This window comes from Apis mellifera, linkage group LG6 (genome assembly GCF_003254395.2).
Source record: "Apis mellifera strain DH4 linkage group LG6, Amel_HAv3.1, whole genome shotgun sequence".
NCBI classification, from domain to species: Eukaryota; Metazoa; Arthropoda; class Insecta; order Hymenoptera; family Apidae; genus Apis; species Apis mellifera.
Genome location: NC_037643.1, coordinates 16032642 through 16054041, shown reverse-complemented (window position 1 = coordinate 16054041; position 21400 = coordinate 16032642). Strand labels below are relative to the sequence as shown.

Below are 21400 nucleotides of genomic sequence, written 5' to 3'. Positions count from 1 at the left end.
AATATATTCGTGATTTTTTTCACAATCATACTCGATTAATTTATTTTAAACAAGTCATAGTCATTGGCAAACATCATATGCAATGTAAATGATTAAATAGCTTTCGCATTGAATTAATTTCATTAATATATACTTATAATCCATAAATTTAGAGCATAAAATTTATAATAAATTTATCGAAGGGATTAATGCGAAATTATCAAGTCTGAACACGAAAGGAAAATATTACGAAACTGTCTGGCGATGAGTTTAAATGACGTCCACACTTCTTAATGGTCATTTTATGTAACAATTCTACGCCGTTCAATATCTCGAGCGAATCGCTTGCTTCTTGCCACTAAACATAAATGCGTATATTATTTTATTTGCTTATTGACATAAAAATCCTGTGCAACGTTATTATAGATACGTAATTTCTATATACATTGATCATAAACTAAACAAGAAACGAAGCATATAAATTTATTGTGTAAAATCGAAAAATACGAGGTTAAGTTGCAGAAATTCAGTACGTATAATTACTCCTTTCACTATTATTCGCGCATTATATATTTCGCATTTTTAACCATCAAATCGTATAATTCCTAAGACGTCTTGTTGTAACCTCGGCACCAGATGTAGTTGCATGTCCAGGTTAAGAGTTTTCTAATCGGATTTTGCAAGAGCTGCGGTTCTCCAACCACCGTAATCTGCATTGCGACGCAGTTAAACTGATTACTGAATATACGATCGTTTGGTTTATGCATGGCCACTATAATACCTTACACTAACAATCAACGATGAACAAGTGTTATAGTTATATGTCTTCCAGTGTCTGTTTTGAATTGCAACTCTCCTCTGGGAATTATTGTGAAAAGTTTCTTTTCACAATGCAACTTAACCTCATATTTGTTCTCTTAAATGTTTAAGAGAAAAGATTATTCTTCCGAGATAATTCTATGTAATAATGTGTAATGTAATAATAAATTTTTTTCTAAGTTTCTAATAAATTTAAAATATTTTAAAAATTAATTGAATTATTGTCAAGATACATTTACATCGTTACATTGTTTAACTTGATATATATGACAATCCATCTAAAACCAATCTTCTAACTAAATACATATTTTCCAGCCAAGTATTCATTAAATCATTTTCATGGCGTTTTATTTCTTAAAATAAATTTGAATATTTCACTTAATAAAAAGAAGAATAATTCATTTGTTTTCATTTACTGTTAGTTCATACCAAATAAATTATTGGAATTATTAACGTTCAAGAGATAAATTATTTTATTTTTCCATTATGTTCAAATTTTTATTGTGATTAATTGAAAGAATGCTATTTATTAAACTACTAAGCCACGCGATAGCAGTTTCGCAATCATTTTTTTTTTTATTTTTAATATCGGTTCACCATAAGCAGCCAGTTGAACAAATCGCGATAGCACACAGTCGTATATGCTTTTAAACCGATTTATACTCCCACTCGTCTTACGTAAGCGAGTCAAACCCGAGATACTTTCACGTCCAGATTTTTGCTCCCCATTGTAGTAAACTGTGACCGTGTGCTCCAACATTCAAACCATGGCCAATTGTGAGAACGCATTCGTTACATAGTTGCTTATGATATCATGCGCGGTTACATGCAAACGTTTATTATATGCAAAAAAAATAAAAAAATGTTACGTTTATCAATGTTGCAATCTTCGTAAAAAAAAAAGAGGATAATAAATTTAGAGATAATCGTTTGATATTTTTTTTTTTCAATATTTTCTTTTCAATGTAGATATGAATATCAATTCTATCGATGATAAATTCTTTCGAATAAGAGTTTACAAAATTTTGTAAATATATTACGAAACAATTGGAAATTAAACAATATGAATATTTATCACGTAGAATGTATAATTAATTGTACAAAAATATTTTCACGATATAATAATTTGTACATTTTATTCATGTTTATTCGGATAATCAGTTTATTACATAATTCAGATTAGTTTTACTGCAATAAAAAATTATTCGATTACGATTATAATTTATATTGAGAGACAAATATCATTATTTTATTATTACGTATTATTATTAAATTCGAAAAGGAAACTAGTAAAATAATAATTTATCGTTAATAAATCGATACTTTTATTTGTATTTTTCTCGAAGAAGTTGAGGTTATTCAATCGTGTTGCAAGCTTAGAATAAAAATAAACAGGAATATTATTCAAATTATTATTTTTTATTAAATCATGTATCAACCACTATGTTAATTTTTTCATGATAATAACACCTTATTATAAAGTTAACCTAACTTTTCTCGTTTTTCTCGCTCTTTTATATAATATGTTTACACATTGATACATTCGTGATCTAAATCGGTTTTTAATAATTTAGATATTAACGTTTTAACGTGCCCACACACAATTTAACTATTTAAATCGTCGCGCAACAATAATATATCGTTTTTATTCTTACACAAGATATTTACACAAGAGATATTTACACAATCGACCACCCACATGTAGAGGGCTAGTTTTCAATGATACCAACCACAGTCTAGTTCATGAATAAAAGACACCGACCGTAAAGCAACATACGAGTTAACATCTCTGTGTGCAATGAGCAATGAGCGTTAATCTTTCTGGTTTATTGTCTACAGTAGAACTGGTGATTCAGATCTGTCCTTTGTAGAATAATTTTCTATACAACGAAATGGCAGCTGTTGCAACGTGACCTATTATAATGGGAAGATAAAGTCTCTTACGAGATTGCTATAAAACTTTGCGTCGTTCTCTATCCAATTACTCTGACGAATATTTCATTAGTGATGAATTATTACGATTCGATGTAATTTGAGCAATCATTTTTTTTTGTGCAATCTAAAAAAAATTGAACAAGAAAATATGAAAAGCAAAAATTGAATTTACAACGAGTGGTTGGATATTATTGGATTTTACCTTTGATATTTGGAAAAATGAAAAACTGCGAGATAAAAATATCGGATATTAAAATTTTGATCTGATAATGATTATGCATTATGACAATTAAAGCACTCGTAGCGATCATTAATGAACGTTTAACATTTTGATCGTAATAGAGGAATATATTTTAAAAAATTTCCACGTGGTTATTATTAAATTTACATCGAAACATTAATATATTAAAATCACTTATAATTATGCAAAATATATAATCTTCTGTAAAAGATGGATTTTTATAAAAGGAGATCCGCATCTCGATCGATATCATTCGTATGAGAATATTGCAAGTTAAATAATTACGAACAGTCCTCTATTAGCATATCTGGAGCAACGTTCAATTACGATAACGTAATCCTTTCTAAGCCGACAAACCGGGAACAAATCCATCGCTCGTCGCCTTTCTCACGATTCGACCGGGTTTGGTTCGAAATTCATTTTGATGTATCGTGATTCCCTTGATTTATACGCCATGCAATCTCGATAACTTGTTAGAATGTCCAAGTTGATATTAGGTATATAAGAGATATAAGTAGAGATAAGTATTTTAAGATAAAAAAAAGACTAGAAGGTTGTGTGAAAACGTGATTTTCTATCTTCACGGCTAATTTATTTGCCTTTATTGAAAATGTTTCGTTTAATTTACGTTTAATCTATTATTATTACATTATATATTATGATCTCGATTCGCGTATTATGGATTTTATTTTACGAGATTTGTTCCACGCGTTTATGGAGATATGCTTATCTTTGTGTTTAATAAAAATACAAATCGATTTCTATTTTCTTTATCATAGATCGACGATAAATCGATGTTTAACTAATCGAATTATATACATACATATATCGTAATGTATTTCGGATAATTGACATTTTAATAATATCTAACAGTAGATATTCGGAGTGTTCGATCGATGTTTGAATAATAGATGGATGATTACAGTATATTGGATATATGATAATTGGAGATGAAAAATCCAAGTTGGGAAGATTTAATGAAACGAATTGGATAACCAGAATTTGAATAATCACAATTTGAAGAACTTAAATTGAAAGGATAACAAGTTGGGTAGTCTCAAATTTGAAGAATCCAAATTGGATAATCCTATATTTGGAAAATCTAATTACGTGATTCGAATTGCAAAGACTTAATTTGGATGGTCCCAAATTTGGAAGGTCCCAAATTTGGAGGACTTAATTTCTGTGATCCTTGTGATTAAAAGCATTTAATTTGTATAACTCGAAATAAGAGGATTCAAATTGAATTTCAAATTTGGAGGATACAATTTGAGTAGTCCCAAATTTGGAGGACTCAAATTTGAATGGGCCCAAATTAAAAGGACCTAATTTATGTGATTCGAAATAAGAGGATTCAAGTTGAATGATCTCAAATTTGAAGGATTTAATTTGAGTAGTTCCAAATTTAGAGGATCCAATTTGAGTGGACCCAAATTAAAAGGACCTAATTTATGTGATTCAAAATAAAAGGAATCAAGTTGAATGATCTCAAATTTGGAGGATTCAATAGTAGTCCCACATTTTTATAGGACCCAATTTAAATGGGCCCAAATTAAAAGGATCTAATTTGTATGATTCGAAATAAAAGGATTCAAGTTGAATGATCTCAAATTTGGAGGATTCAATAGTAGTCCCATATTTTTATAGGACCCAATTTGTGTGGGCCCAAATTAAAAAGACCTACTTTGTGCGATTCGAAATAAGAGGATTCAAGTTGAATGATCTCAAATTTGGAGAACCCAATTTGAATAATTCCAAATTTGGAGGATTTAATTTGAGTAGTCCCAAATTTGGAGGACCCAATTTGAGTGGGCCCAAATTAAAAGGACCAAATTTATGTGATTCGAAATAAAAGGATTCAAGTTGAATGATTTCAAATTTGAAGGATTCAATAGTAGTCGCACATTTTTATAGGACCCAATTTGTGGGCCCAAATTAAAAGGATCTAATTTGTGTGATTCGAAATAAGAGGATTCAAGTTGAATGATCTCACATTTGGAGGACCCAATTTGAATAGTCCCAAATTTGGAGGACCCAATTTGAGTGGGCCCAAATTAAAAGGATTTAATTTCTGTGATTCGAAATAAGAGGATTCAATTTGAATGATCTTAAATTTGAAGAATTCAATTTGAGTAGTCCCAAATTTGGAGGACCCAATTTGAGTGGGCCCAAATTAAAAGGATCGAATTTCTGTGATTCGAAATAAGAGGATTCAAGTTGAATGATCTCAAATTTGGAGGACCCAATTTGAATAATTCCAAATTTGGAGGATTTAATTTGAGTAGTCCCAAATTTGAAGGACCCAATTTGAATGGCTCCAAATTAAAAGGATTTAATTTCTGTGATTCGAAATAAAGGGATTCAATGAATGATCTCAAATTTGAAGAATTCAATTCGAGTGGTCCCAAATTTCGAGATCCCCAATTTGATTGATTCCAAATTTAGAGATAATTTGGATGACTCAAGTTAAGATGATTTAAGTTGCGTAACTTCGTATTACGCTCAATTATATACACAAGTTTATGCACAAATACGACCAATTATTACTATGAGTCATGGTATATCGATCCTCTCTTCTCTCTCTCTCTCTTTCCATCTCTCTCCCTCTTGTTTCGACATCATATGGCAACATTGTAAAATTACTCGGTTCGAGTACATAATTGTCGAGTATATACACGCATGAAACATCGATCGAAACTGGACGTGGTGGCGTGAATCGAGAAATCGGCGACAAAAAAGTGAATGTATTGTGCGTGCACGTCGAGGCACAATGAAGATTCTCATTAATGAGGCCTTTTAATGACGGTAACGAGCGGCTCGCGACCGCTTTCGAAACGACACCGGATGCACGCGTAGGGTATCGCTGCTAAACCGCGTTTGTACTGATGCAATACTTCGGGCATATTGTAAGCGTACAAAATTCCAAATAATTTAGTTAATTAAATGAAATTAATTAAATATATTAAATATATTAAATAGTTAATTAAATAAGTATATTAAATTTCGAGCGATACGATTTTTCGTAAATATCGATTCATAAAATTTTTAATAACAATTAACGCTATATTTACTTCAATATTTATTTCACATTTCAGAACGAAAACGAGGACGAAAAGCATAAGAAGATTAATTAAAATTAATATATAACGATCACGATAATTTTTTATATTTTAATATATTTTATATTATTATAATTTTTTATAATTTATTATAATTTTTTTTCATTTTCGAAAATCTATTTCTTTCTTTTTTTTTTTCATGTAAAATACACTTACATTTAATTCAATTACCAAATTGATTGGCGAAATAAGAAGATTGATGACGTTTTTACGAACGTCAGTTAGATTTGTACATCCCTGGTCAAAAGTATCAACGCGCTCGATCTCGAGAAATACCAGAACGAAATGTACGAAGATATATTTAATATTGGCGATCATCGAACGATTCACGGTGAGTGGAAAGGTATTGAGTTTGTTAAAATGATAAAATATCGAAAATTTTAAGGGAAATGGATAACCGTATTATGTACTTTTGAACGTTAGTGTACAATACAAATTCAAAATCGCCTAATATACGACAACGTAAGAGTCGTTAAATGCATTAATGGCCGTTACGCAATAACCCATATCTATACAATCTTACGTAATGTCGTAGCAAATAATATCGTGGAATGTAAATTCATTAACGTGTTCGAAAAATGATGTTTCGTACGTTAATTCGAGGAGCTAAAATTTATTTTTTCGCTTTTCGTGATTTTTTTTACGCGTATTTTAAAAGTTAAAAATATTTTAGAATAAATTCGTTGATATATATATATATATATATATTTCTAGAAAAAGGAAAAAAATCTAACCTATTTCTTTTTCCATTCGATTCTGTATTATCGATGGATCAGAATGTACGAGAAAAAAAAATAGAAAAAAGTCCAATCGTAATTCATCGAATATTACGTGGAATTGTGTGTGTTTCCATGATGGTTTGATTGATGAAAAAAAAACTCGTGTGCTAGAATCCTCTAGCACAATTGAATTAATGCTACTAATGAAATTTTCACGAGACACGAGTTGGTAAAAAAAAAAAAAATCCTCTTGCATAATGGTTAAGTTCAGTTACGAATAAGTTTCTCAAATTATTCAGATAAAATAACTCTTCAAGTTATATATATAAAGCGGCGTTATTATTAGTTTGGAAATTATCATACGAGATTATCCTGATGATAAATATTGTTGTTATCTCGAAGCCTCCAATAATGTGTGGTAACGATTCTCCTTCGTATTCATTTCGTTAAACTTGTAACAAAATTACCAAAGAAAAAAATTGAATAATCATAGGTCTGGTACGAAAATAAAAATTTATAAATAACATAACGAGTATGAATATAATTACATGTTACGTGGGAATAAAAATTGGCGAATGATGGAACAAAATTTCGCGAGACGATTATTTTCAATTAAAAGAAAAAAAAAATTTTCTCGTTTCAATAATTGATTACGCAATTTTCAAAAATCATTTAGCACATTACATTATATGTATTACATTTTTGATATAGAGTTGATTATGAATATTGCCATTAATAAAATAATATAATAAAATAAAAAGTAGAAATTGAAATTTTTCCTTATCAATATTAGTTTATAATAACTATAATATTGATAATAATAGATATAATGTCGATATTAATAACAATAATAAATAGTTAATATAATATTAAGAAGATCTTATTGATATATCGATAATATTATTAGATACCGATAATTAATAGTTATCACTGTTCCATTATCATTTAATTCTCTTTTCCTCTTTCTTTTTTTAAAATTAATTCTCTTAAAAAATTATCGATGAGAAAATTCTATTCTACTATCCTAATCCTCTTGTTTCCTTTTTCCAAAACGTAGAACGATGATGGCGGATAAAGCAGGTTATGTGGGCTTCGATGTAAAGCTCGTAACATCTAACTCGAAAGAACGAGTTACTCAACGTGCCGATTGTTACGTGAGCGGTAGTTCTGTAACAAGGCGTTACAGCGTCCCTCGTTACGAATTCGTTGGATCAAGCGTGGAACGAAACAACGTGACGCGAATATCACGCATATTACGTCCTTTCCACCGATTTTTCCACCAGTCTCGTCTAACCTTTTGGGAGAGGTTTCCTTGATCTAAAATTTGAAGAATATGAAAGGAAGATTTGAGATGAAAGAAATTCCTCATCGCTAGTTCCTTCGAGATTTATATAAGCTTAATGATACTGAGATTTTTTCTGCATCTGAACTGCAGGTAATTTTGTTTAGAATCATTCGTGGAAACTACTTTTTCACTTCTTGTGAAGCTTCTTTCTTCCTGGAGAATTTCTTGAATCGAAATAGTTTTCGACAAATCGAATTCGATTTGAAGAAATATAATGTTAGGAAAGAAATTTTTTTATTTAATATTAAAGAAAGATTGCTTATTTATAGAATTCTATTTTTAGAGATATTCGATATAGAAATTATTTATTTAGTAATAAATACAATGATTTGATTTGTCCAAAATAAAGTTGTCTATTGATATCGATAATATTGGTAAAATATCAGTAATAAATGAAAGTAACTAGAGATTTCGATAACAATGTGAAATAAAAATAACTAGAATTAAGATATGGATAATAGATGAAAATTATTAAAATTTTTTTCTTATTTATTAATTCTTTGATTCAAAATATCATTAAAATATTAATAAAAAATGAATAAAAGTAACTTAAATAAATTAGAATATAATTTTTCAATAAATATTGATAATTCGATATATTTATAATATCGATTTTATTACAACTTATTACAGATAATATTTTTATCTTAATAATAATTTATAATAATAAAAATAGGAATTTCAATAATTTCTCTTCTAAACGATATTATCAATATGTAGAAAACTATCGATAATCGATAAAATATCGATAATAATCAACAGTCACGACTCTAGACAAATTCAATTGAAATACTAGTTACCTACTTATCTATCTATAATTCACGAATATAATAAAGAAGATATAAAGATCTAAAAAAGGTAAAATTTGTTAAAATTCAATTTGTAAACTATTTAGTATTGATTTAACTGAAACTCATAATAGATGAAAGGAGAGGATAATTTAATCGTGGAAACGTTGAAATAACCAAACAAACATTTTCCACCGTTTAAGAAATGATGGCCCATATCTCATTCGGGACACGGAACAAACTCGGATCAGTTTTGATATGCAACATTGTATTTAACATACCATCCTTCACCTTATTTCATTTATCTCTCTAATTTTATCGCATCTGGTTGCTGCCACACCTCCATCCAACTGTAGATATCGCACGTGGATTTACGTGAGGCAACGTACGATTGAAACATTGGCAACGAGTTCGAGGAAGGAAAGATTATTTCTCGAAGGTTTTTCCGATCCAAATATTATTTCGAATCAGTAATCAGTAATTTTATCTTTGAACTTTTATTTTTAACATAAACTAATAACTTTGACATAAACTAAACTTTTATTTTTAACATATTTTTAACATAATAATTGTGAATTTACTTCTTGCTTTTTTGTTTTTTAATAGATATGAAGAGGAAAGAAGAGATGCGAGGCTTTTACATAACATAATTGTTAATATATAAATAGCTAAAACACTGATTATAAAATAAATGTAAAAAGCACAGGAAAATATTGGTTGAGGTTTATTTATTCATATAAATAAATTTTTATTAAAAATCTTTGTTCAAATATAGAGCAATACACAATTTGATTTTATTTCAAATTTTATTTTTATAGTAACTTAACCAAAGATTATTATTAACAATTTTAAGTTTTCAATAATTCATATTTTAATTTAATCAAAATTAACCTAAAGATATTATAAATTTTCATTATAAATTTCCAATAATTATATTTATTCATTAATTATTGTTTTAATCTAAACAGACTAAAGATTATTAGTAATTTTCTATAATAATTCTATAATAATTTTATAATAATTTTTTTCTAATAATAATTCCACATTCCAAAATACATTGAAGATATTCAATAAGTACTGAACCATGCATTCCATGCATTATGCATGTTTCATAATTAATCATGCCACGCCCTCAACAGAAGCATCAAGGTACATGGCCTTATGCACACCTTCCACGTATGCGTGCAAACGTTCTGAAAGTTGCACCCCTTGCATTCTGAACAAGAAGAATGGACGACGGATGACGGCGACATGCAAAATATGGAAGAGTTTGTAAAAATATATAAGTTTTTATAAATAAAACTATATAATAAATTATATAATAAAATTCTTCGAGTTTTACAAATTCTTTGATTTACAATATTTGTTAAAATTAAAAACTTATATATTATAACTTATAATATATATCATAACTTATATATTATAAGTAGAAACTAATTTTTTAAGATTCTTTATAAGAAATTTTATGAATTTGTAAAAATTTTAATAAATTTAGATTTCTGAAAATTGTTAAGTTTGCATAGATTTTATTCAGTCGACTGATAATTATCTAATCTATGTAGTATTATTGACTTGCACGAAATTCAATTTTTATTTTTAATTAATTTTTAAGTCATTGCTCGACACGAAAAGATTAATTAAATTTGTACCAATTAAAGTATATGATTCAGCGAAAAAAAAAACATATTGATTTCGAGATAATAAAATAAAAGATATCTCGTAAAAATGCAAGAAATATTATTTTTATCTCGAATAATTGCAATGAGGAAATTATTAGAATTAAGATATATATAAAAATAGAAATATATAAAAATATAGAGAGAATAAGAAATATATAAAAATTATTATTATTGTATTCGTTTAAGTATATTAATTCCACTTTGAAATATATAATACACTTTCATTATATATCAAACATAAAAAAAATATTAAAATTTCTTGCAAACAATGGACAGTCGACTGAAAAAGATTACGAATACCAAGAAAATCGATATAATTGTGAAAAAATATATACATTGCAGATACGAAACATATGTCACATATTGTCGATATCATTTTATTTCTTTTCGTTCAGTAAAGTTGAAAGTATTATCTGTAAAAAAAAAGATATAAAAGATAACTTCGAATAATTTTATATATGTATAAAATAAAAAAAAGAAAATATAGATAACATTGTAATGAAATAAAAATGACGATTGATCGTGTATTAAATAAGAAATAAATTTTATATTTTCTTGCTTATTTTTAATTTAATTTTAACATGTAAGTAATCAAGTCTCATCGAGCAATTTGAATTTTAATTAATGGTTAAAAAAGATGGAAATATTATGTAATGACGGCGACAGAGTTCCGTTTAGAGGTAGAATAGTTGGCATACCATTTTTCTAAGATCATAATCGATAAATCGCACTTGTTTGCTCGTTAAAATGATATTTTAAAACATGTCGATATTTATTGACAGCATAATGCACGTGATTATTCATCGTCTTCCACAGCTAATAGAGCTTGACTATAATAGTTGATAAACGAGAATGAGATTTCTTCCTTAAAATGTTCAATTATATTAGTAATTTCTTAAATAACGTATGTAAATACTGATCTCTATATAATGATTTATTTACAAAAAAAAAAAAAAAGAAAATATGATATAATTATTCTTATATAATAAAATTTGTGCATAATCATTTATTATGTATAATTTGATTTTAATTAAAATTTCTATGTGTGTATAATAGAATAAAATATTTTTTATAAGAGGATAATAAAACTTGAATATTTTTCTCGTACTATTACGAAATTATATTTTTAAAAAATGAAACTGATATTAACACTTGAAATGATATATAATTAATTAAAAAATAGATGAAAACGATTATATGAAAATTTCTATAAGTATTTGTATATTTGGATATTTTCAAATAGAAAGAAAAATGTCGAACATTTTTAAGATATCTTATATAAGAAAAACCATTATATTATATTTTCTATTTTTTTATTAATTAAAAATAATTATAATATAGGAATAAATTATACTTATTTGCAATTGTATCACTTTCTCTTTAATTTTCCTTCTTCTTTAATACTTTTTATAATGGATCAATTTTTGGTAATTTTTCATTAACCTTTTTAACTTTTTTATACGAATCATTTGTGAACTATGATTTTCTCTTTTGAAATACTTTTTTTTATTCAATTTCAACACTATACGCTATAACATAATGAGAATAATATAAGGAGAAATATCGACTCACATGTAATCTGTTGCTTTACTGCAGAGGTTAGGAATGGAATCACAATCGCATTGTAATTCGATACACGAGTTGCGCCTGAAGTTGCAACCAAATCTAATGCCATTTATTCAGTTACAGAGTAATGATTTCGAACTTTTCACCTCATGAATCTATTTATGAGGCGTTGCATTGATCAATAGCTGTTATTAAACTTATTCCGATGGATTGCTTTATAACATTTATACCAAATTCCTGTAAAATAACAAATATTTGTATACTAAAAATTTGGAATTAACATGTTCCATAGAAATTTAAATTTTAATCTAAAAAAGAAATTAAATTAGAATTTTGTTAATATTGAAAATTTGTTAATTTACGAAAATAATTATAATTATTTTTTATATTTATGGTATTAATTTCAAATTAATAAAAAAATCATTAAAAGATTTAATATAATTGGAAAGGATTCTAAATTTTCAGGTAATGTAATTACATAAATAAATTAATTTTCTTTTAATTACTAAAACATGACTATGCATCGATCATCAAATAGAATAAATATCTAGTATTGAAATAAATATTATTCAAAATGTATAATAAATATATTAAATGTGGTTTTGATGATGTTTCTTTTTTTTCAGAAAATTGATTCTATAATAAAATAACAATTTCTAATTAATAAGATAATTAAGAACAATTTTCGAGCAAAATTTATCAAATTATGTATCATAAATCATAAATATAGAAAAGTTCAAGATTGACAATTAAAAATTAAAAATGTAAGAAGAATTTTGGTAATAAATTTTTCAGAAATCATAAAATTAACTTGGATAGGTAACAAGATTTTTAAATTATATTACATGAAAAGAATTTTATTTTACAAGAAGATACTTTATTATTGTTAGATTACATTATAAAAAAGTCAATGACGTAATTTATTATAACATATTTAATCTTCAATTTATTAACATACACAGATACATATCGATATGTTGGACAGAAGTAAATAAATCTATGAATTAAATCTTTGAATAAATTGTTTCATAAATTAAAGATAAGTATAAACAAGTAAATGAAAATGAATCTTATGATAATATATGTTTATACATCGATATATCGACATATTATATATCGATTTCACGAGAAAGGATTAAAAAGGATCGACTTAATTAATTGCATCATGTACAATCGGCTGATACTATGAAATGAGAGAAGAGAATTAATTAATCTTATCCATAAATAATGAATGGAGTAAATAACAAGTAACTGTATATTCGCATGGTAAGAAGGAAAATAATAAAGGTCATTATAATGTGGTCTTAATGAAAAGGATGTATCGTTGAATGAAAGAGGATCGATTAAAATCGATAAAATCGATCGATCTTACTGGTGTTTGACACTATCGTCAAGGATAACGCTTGCCAGAAAGAGCAAGAGTCTTGGAAGGTTAGTTATGTAACTTCTCCGCCTGCTAACCTTTCCCATACTTTGATACTTGAAAAGTTCGTGAGAAATTATTGCGAAACTATAGCAGATTTCTAATCGTGACTATTATAAATATGTAATATTATTTAACATTATTTAATATTGTTGAACATTTAATAAAATTTATGTATTTGAGAAAGAGTTAGGTTAGAATTCTACGATAATATTTTATATACTTTTGTATTAGTGAAAAATTTGTGATATCGAAATTATTGTAGCAGATTTCTAGTCGTGATTGTTGAAAATATATACTATTATTTAAAATTATTAATGCATTTTATAAAATTCATTTTAAAAATTGGATAAATTACAGTAATATTTTTTATATTTTATATTTTATATTTTATGATTAAAAAATTTATGAGATCAATTTCATAAAATTTATATATTTAAAAAATATTTGAGTTATAATATATTTTCTATTTTTACTTCTTATAGTAGCATATTCCATATTTTGGTAGATTTCATAAAATTTAAATATCTGAAAAATAATTGATTATTTACATTATTTCGATCAAAACGAATCTATTAAAATAATCGATTAAGAAAAAGTAAATTTATAAATATTAAATAATTTTCAACTATGAATATTTATTACTAAAAAAAATTTCTTAATTAATCAGAAAAATGCATTATAATATAAATTAATTGATCCTTTTTAAATATCAGAATATATAATTCAAAATATAAACATTTTTAGATTTATTATATATATATATATATATATATATATATACACGTATATATACATATATATTATATGATTTATTTTGTTGCTAATATTATCGATCCATATGAATAACTAACCTATTGAATCATTTTATTATATTTTGAAAAATTCTATTTTATTAATAAAACTTATAATAAATAAATGACGTCTTGTTTGAAATCATGATCATATCGATTCATACATCGAAAATGTATCTGTCAAAGAACAATTTCGAATTATTACAATTCGTCATCCATTCCATCAAGTGACCAAGGATGAAAAAGAGGCAATGTCCTATCGTGCTTACATAACTTGTCATGTCCATGAATTTATCGATCTTATAGTTTATCGTCGACTTTGCTAATTTTCAAAAGACGATCCACTTCTCTGTTTGTGAAATTCGTGAAATTCGTGTTCATCGATTATCAGAGTGTTCTCGAAGTAGACAAATATAAAGATGCATTTATAATAATGCATTTTTTGATAGATTTAATTTTTTTCTTTGAATTTTTATGATTTTTATCCATTTATGTGTTTTTAAATCAATTTTCTTATATAATTTATGCAAAACATATATTTAATTTTAATTAATAATTTTGTAAATTTAGCCTTACTTAACTTAACCTATAACTTGTGACTTTCAAGAAAATTATGAAGTTTTTTTTATTTTTATTTACAACTATTTATCTTCTAATGAAAATTTTCAACATTTGTTTATTTATTAGTATATCAGTATATTTAATAATATTAATATAAAAATTTATTTTAACTTATTAACTCTTTTGCAATTTTTCTAATGCAATTTTATAATTTACAATAATCAATAGTAATCCAATTTGCATTTTTATTACTTTTTTTTCATAATATAATTATAAAATGAAAAAGAAAATATACATAAAAGTGCAAAAGCACAAAAATAGAAAAATATTTCACAACAATGATCAAAGATAAAAGAGTAAAAAATATTCCGCGACATTGTTATCGAGATCGATATATCAACACGAATGATGAAATGGTGAAATTCGGTGAAACGAAATCCATAATCGAAATAGGTCATTTTACATAATATCCCAGCTGTTATTACTCATAGCTGGTTCCTGAACGCGTAGGTGGTTTCACAGAGAGGGCGAACAATAGATTACGGACATTTAGAGGAACAATGGAAATCGAGTTCATTATTCTCGCACGGTTAGAAATAAAATTTGACGAAGAAGGGGAAAAGTAATAAAGATGTGAAAAGTCATGGAAATACAATTCGATTGTTCGTCTTCGTTTATATGAAAACAAATTAATGTGCATCACACGTTTATATTTATTGACTTTTATAATCGATTCATAGATTAGATTGGAGACTTAGAAAATTTTTTATTAAAATTTGTAAAATGTTTAATATTATAATTTTAATATTTTAATTAATATTTTTAAAATCAGATCAATGAATTTTATTTATTGTCTAAATTATATATTATGAAATTAATTATATTTATACGTTATACATTTTTATTGGTTAATTGAAATATATAATTTTGAAAATTACAAAATTTTATTCATAATTCAAAAATTTTAATTATTATTTATTTATAATTTTGAGTAATTGGTATTTACATTAAACACTATTTTTTTATCCTGAGCACTTAATTGATTATCGTAATACAAGAGATTAGATTATGTTAGATTAGAAAAAATTAAATATAATACACACTTTGCATTGGAATAGAGATATCTATATATCTATAATATAAATATAATAATATAATAAATAATAAAGTATAATATAAAGACTTTGTTAAACATTTTAATCTCATTATGATGCCATTACAATTCAAATATAATAAAAAATTATATGATACTTTTCATTCTCCATAATTTTCACAAACATTATCACAAAAAAATATAAATTTCATGTAATCACTTTATTGCAAAATCCAATCATTATTTTAAATAATCTTTTGCCATTTGTTATAAAAAAAAGAACTAGTATTAACGATAGTGCCAACATCTGGAAGAATTCTGAATCATAATTACTTATTATCTTTCCTCTAAATTACTTCAACTTTATTCTTTCTTTGTGTTGAAATTTCTATCGCATCATTTTGTTATCTTTTCTTTGTATTTGTTATAGATTTCGCTTAATATCGAATTAATTAACCGTATATAGAATTTTATAGGAGGATTGGATTCATAAGGAATTGAAAGGTAGGTCGCAAGTTATCTAAATACTTATAAAGAGGTTAGAAATTAAAAGATTGGAATTCGAGAAAGTTTACGAATTTAAAGAACTAGAAAAGCATTGCTTATGTATAAATCTTTAATTTCCTTATAATTATTATAGGAATTGGAGGGAGGGTTGCAAGTTATATGAATATTACAAAAAGGGATCGAGGAATTCAAGAGACATTACAAGATTCTATTTATAGAACTGGAAAAGCATTTCTCATTGCTCGTGATACACGAGTTTGTTCCCCTCGACACCGAGAGAATCGAAAGTTACGGCTTGCATTCTGCAACGCAATTCACCAACACGCTTGTGCGCCTACGAGCTTCTCGTATTATTATCGCAGCGTTTATATTTAGCGGCAATTAATCAGCTGTCGACCGTATCCGCTTCAGCTTGAGCTCCATTTTTATTATTTTTTAACAAATCTTCGTCGAGAAATTGTCGTCTATTTCCCTTCTTCATTATAACTCATGATCTATACAGATTCTCCAATTAATTTTCCTTCCAATTAATTTATTAAAGAAAGAATTTATGTGTATATATAATAAGTAAAAATAATCGAGAAGCATTGTTTTATACGACATTAGTGACTTGGAAAATAAATATCATTTCCATTTTATTTTGTAAAAATTCTAAAAATAATAAAATAAGCGAAAATAATAATATAAAAAGCGTTTGATTCTTTGGACATTTTAAAATAATATAAATCTATTTTTCTTACATGTTTTGAAAAACAAACTCTTTTTTCCTTTGTATATATTATTATTATTATAATGCTACTATATTTGAGTATAGTGTGATGATAAAAAGTATATTATTTTTTTCATAAATTTTCATAAAGGAATTGTTGATGACTATTTAAAAGCAAAGCAGATTATTGATTAGCTATCCTGCAAATTGTATCAATGTAAGTTTTCAAAAAAAAAAAAAAATTAATATTAATTTCATATCCACATTATCATCCTATAGATACAACAAAAGAAAATAAAGAAACAATCATCAATTAAAATTTATCATTAGTTAGTCATCATAAGAATTGCTTTAAATATATCAGAAAAAATATAAAAAAAAAAAATAAATAAATTAATATTGAATTTATTTGTCAATTAATTTAATCCAAAAAACTGAAAAAAAAAAGAAACTAGGGATGAAACAAAAGAGAAGAAGAGGAAAAGAGGAGTCTCGTAACATGGTAATGCCACACGTTCAGTGGGGCATAGACATTATATAATGATACACGGGAGACATCAATGCGATACACAAACTGGCTATCAGAAACCTCGATGATATTATGCAATAGAAGAGAATACGAGTAACAAAGAATCGAGAACATCGTTGGTACATATATATTAGTGTAATCCAGCTTCTTTCCATCCTAATTACTTTCCCTTTCGTTCACTGGTACATTGTTCTTTCTCACAATCACAATTTAGAGAAATGATAAATGATAATAAAATCTGACATATTTGATTTCTTTTACAATACATTTTATGTCGAAATGTATACTAATTTAGATACAATGAAACTCTATTTATGTAAACGTAATCTTACATAGGTTGGTTATTCAAACAAAGCCAAACTTCAATTATTTGAATTATAATGTCGAATAATCACAACGCTTTTAATATAATTAGAAATATTGTATCCTTAGTTGTACCAGACTATCGGTTATTATTAGATTCGTTTTACTTTTATATTATGCGAATATTTATGCAAAAGTTTTAGATGTTATGAAAATTTAGTAGAATGCAGATGAACCAAAAATAATATCTAAAATAAAATAAGTATTATGATATTTAAGAAATAAAACGTGTCCATTTAATTTCCATTTTTTTAATCACATTCATAAAAATTCGCAATCTATTTATTGTGCTTGCAAAATTATTTCTAAATTTATGACGCCAGAAAACGTGTTAATTGGAAAAATCATAATTGATGAGGGAATCAGATGGATTTTATTAAATGAACAATCTGGTTATGTAAATGTGCTTTAAGATATATATATATATATACATATATATAAAAGGAATTCTACTAAATTAAAAAATTATTAAGAAAATGATTATTTTTATTTAAAAAACAGAAACTTTCTTTAAAGATTTTTTTCTAAAATAATAAAAGTTTAAAAATACTTTTTATATAATATATATATATGTATATTTATCAATTTTTCTCTAATTATGTTTAATACAAATTTTTTTTATTAATATTCACATAAATATTTAATTATTATTTGACTTATGTAAATAAGCAACATAATTAAAGCAAATCATTTTGGGCGTAATTAATTTATCAAGAATTATAGATACATTGTAAAACGCTTTCAGCAATTATATTTCCAATGAATAAATATTATTGATATTGAAGAATGATTTAATCGCGATGAATGAGTAATAAAAATTTATTCGACGTCTCTAATCCTTGTTTAATGTTACTACGTGACTCGACTTAATTTCAACCAAATAGTTTCTCTTTCATCAGCATTTATAAATATATATATATAAATTATCGATGATTTTTCATAAAAAATTCAAAAACCGTTGAATAGAAAATGATGACAATTGTGATAATTTTTATAGATAAATAATTCCTTTAGAAAAATAAGCGTTTTCATTGGCAAATATCAATTTACAAAACATTATTCCTTCATCAACAATGAAATTTATAAGATATCTATAAAAGAAAAAAAGAAATAATTAAATACTTTAATAAAAAAAAGAGTTTTGTATCTAACAGTATAATTATCTTTCAAAGTAAAATCAAAAGCAGGATGAAGTTCACTCTTATCTAAACATTTATATAACACGAAAGGAAAAAGATAAACAAGAAGAAACGTGCAATTGATGACTTCGTGATGTATTAACCTTTTCCAAAGTTTCCAAACGGTTACGTAAAAGCAATAATTATCAATAACTTGGAGATAACCAAGAAAAAAAAATATTGTCTCTTCTTGATATGCAATAATACGTATTCCATTTTCTTTCTTCTCTTCGCTTTTCATCCTTCAATCGTGTAAACGCAAATTTAAGGACAAAATTGGAGAGCAAAAGAATTAAAAAGGATCGTCCAATGATTGGCTTAATATAACAGTTTGACTCATAAACTTGTTAGTCAAATGAGGTCATCCGTTGATCAGTGGACGGAAAGTGATTCACTGACACTTAACGTCATGGATGATGTAACTCAAGATATAGCTAGAGACGATGATACAAAGTGGGCTCCGGAATCATCCATCAAATAATGGCGATGAAATGAAAAGTTGAATTTCATTATTGACGAAATATTTCGGATTAATTATGTCTTGTCTTCGCTTTTCTTTCATCTCTTTTTCATCGTTCGTTAATTTGTTATCAATGAAATATGATTTCTGCCAATGATTTTCAAATCGAAGATCTACAAGAAGATAATGATTTTTTAATTTTTTTTTTACTTCATATATAGGAAAGAAAGAAAATAATTTGTAATTCAAAAAGGATTGTATTAATTTTTTAAATTTTTCTTACCTTGCATGAAAGGATTGCAAATTAATTAAATATCGAAAAAATGCAAAAAATGTCGAAACTCGAAAAAGATTGAAAAATACTGAAAAATACAAATAATTATCAATTGTATATCTTTTTAATCTTTTTTATTTTATATTTTATGAGAATGGTTGCAAATTATTTAAATAATTAAAAAATTATTTAATTAATCATTTACAAAAATAAAAAATTGAAAAATATAATTTACACAAATTTTTAAATAGATTTTCACGTTCGATTACGTAAAAGCATATCAATTCTCAATAATTAATGTTTATTAAACATAAGGACGATTTATTCGAAAAAAAAAAAAAATCACAAAAATCATTAATTGCAATTTTGTTCACGTCCAACATTTTTCTTTTGCAGTGAACATAATACGCAATCGAAAACGACAAATGTCACGCGAGTTCTTGCGAATTGCTCTTATCTCGGCCGATTATCTTCGTTTCGTAATTCGAAACTGCAACAACCAATACGTGAAAGTTGGCGAAATTTAACATATTGCAAAATAGTGGAATAGTTTTAACACTTAAAAATTTTTATTTTATGTACTATGTTTAGAATCATGATTCTAGTTTATAAATTATTAAAATTATATAAATATTTTTTTGTGATTTTAAACATAACATATTAATAAGATTACTGAAATAATTTTAAATAAAATATTTCTTTTCAAAAGTTTTGAATGCTTGATAATTTATATACTTTGGCTAATGTTTTTTCATTAATAATACTTACTGTACATATTAAATGATATTATTTTCCATTTATTTTTTGCATTATGCATCGTTAAATTTCTTATCGGAATTTTACTTTAAAATAAAAATTATATATTGACATAATAATGTAAAGAGTTAACAGAGTAGAAATAAAAGTTTCTGCAAAAAAAATTACCTTATCTTAAAAATCTTCAGTTAAGTAATGTCATTTTTTATAATATCATCACCATTACAATTTATAATTTAAATATTTAACCTATATTTCTTACTAAAATAAGTAAAGTTTATTAAATAATTCCTTTTAAACACTTTTTCAATCCAATTGAATATTTCGATATCTCTACCTCAATTTCACTTAACTTCTTCTTTCGTATCACGTATCACGAATCATTCAAATCAATCCGATTTTTAAGCGACCTAAATAAAGTCATTATTACATGGCAGCCATTGCGAAATTTTCTTTTCTGCGCATGTACATACGCGACGAAATAGGGAGTCTGCTTTTCACAGGAGCGCGCATCTTGATTACATTTCGTAACGTGAGATTCGTCTAAGAGGTTGGTTGGTGGC

At 25.8% G+C, this 21400-nt stretch overlaps 2 long non-coding RNA genes across 2 annotated transcripts; one reads left to right on the top strand and one right to left on the bottom strand.

The window, feature by feature from the left end:
- Window positions 1–8879: 8879 nt before the first annotated feature.
- Window positions 8880–9719, top strand: LOC107964682. The gene is made up of 3 exons (XR_001703602.2): window positions 8880–9015; window positions 9080–9384; window positions 9552–9719. It is a non-coding gene; the product is annotated as an uncharacterized LOC107964682 (long non-coding RNA).
- A 9703-nt stretch (window positions 9720–19422) lies between these two features.
- LOC102655252 lies at window positions 19423–20152 on the bottom strand. Its single transcript, XR_001703196.2, has 2 exons — window positions 20091–20152; window positions 19423–19980 (listed from the first exon to the last, which is right to left on the bottom strand). It is a non-coding gene; the product is annotated as an uncharacterized LOC102655252 (long non-coding RNA).
- Between the last annotated feature and the right edge of the window lie 1248 nt (window positions 20153–21400).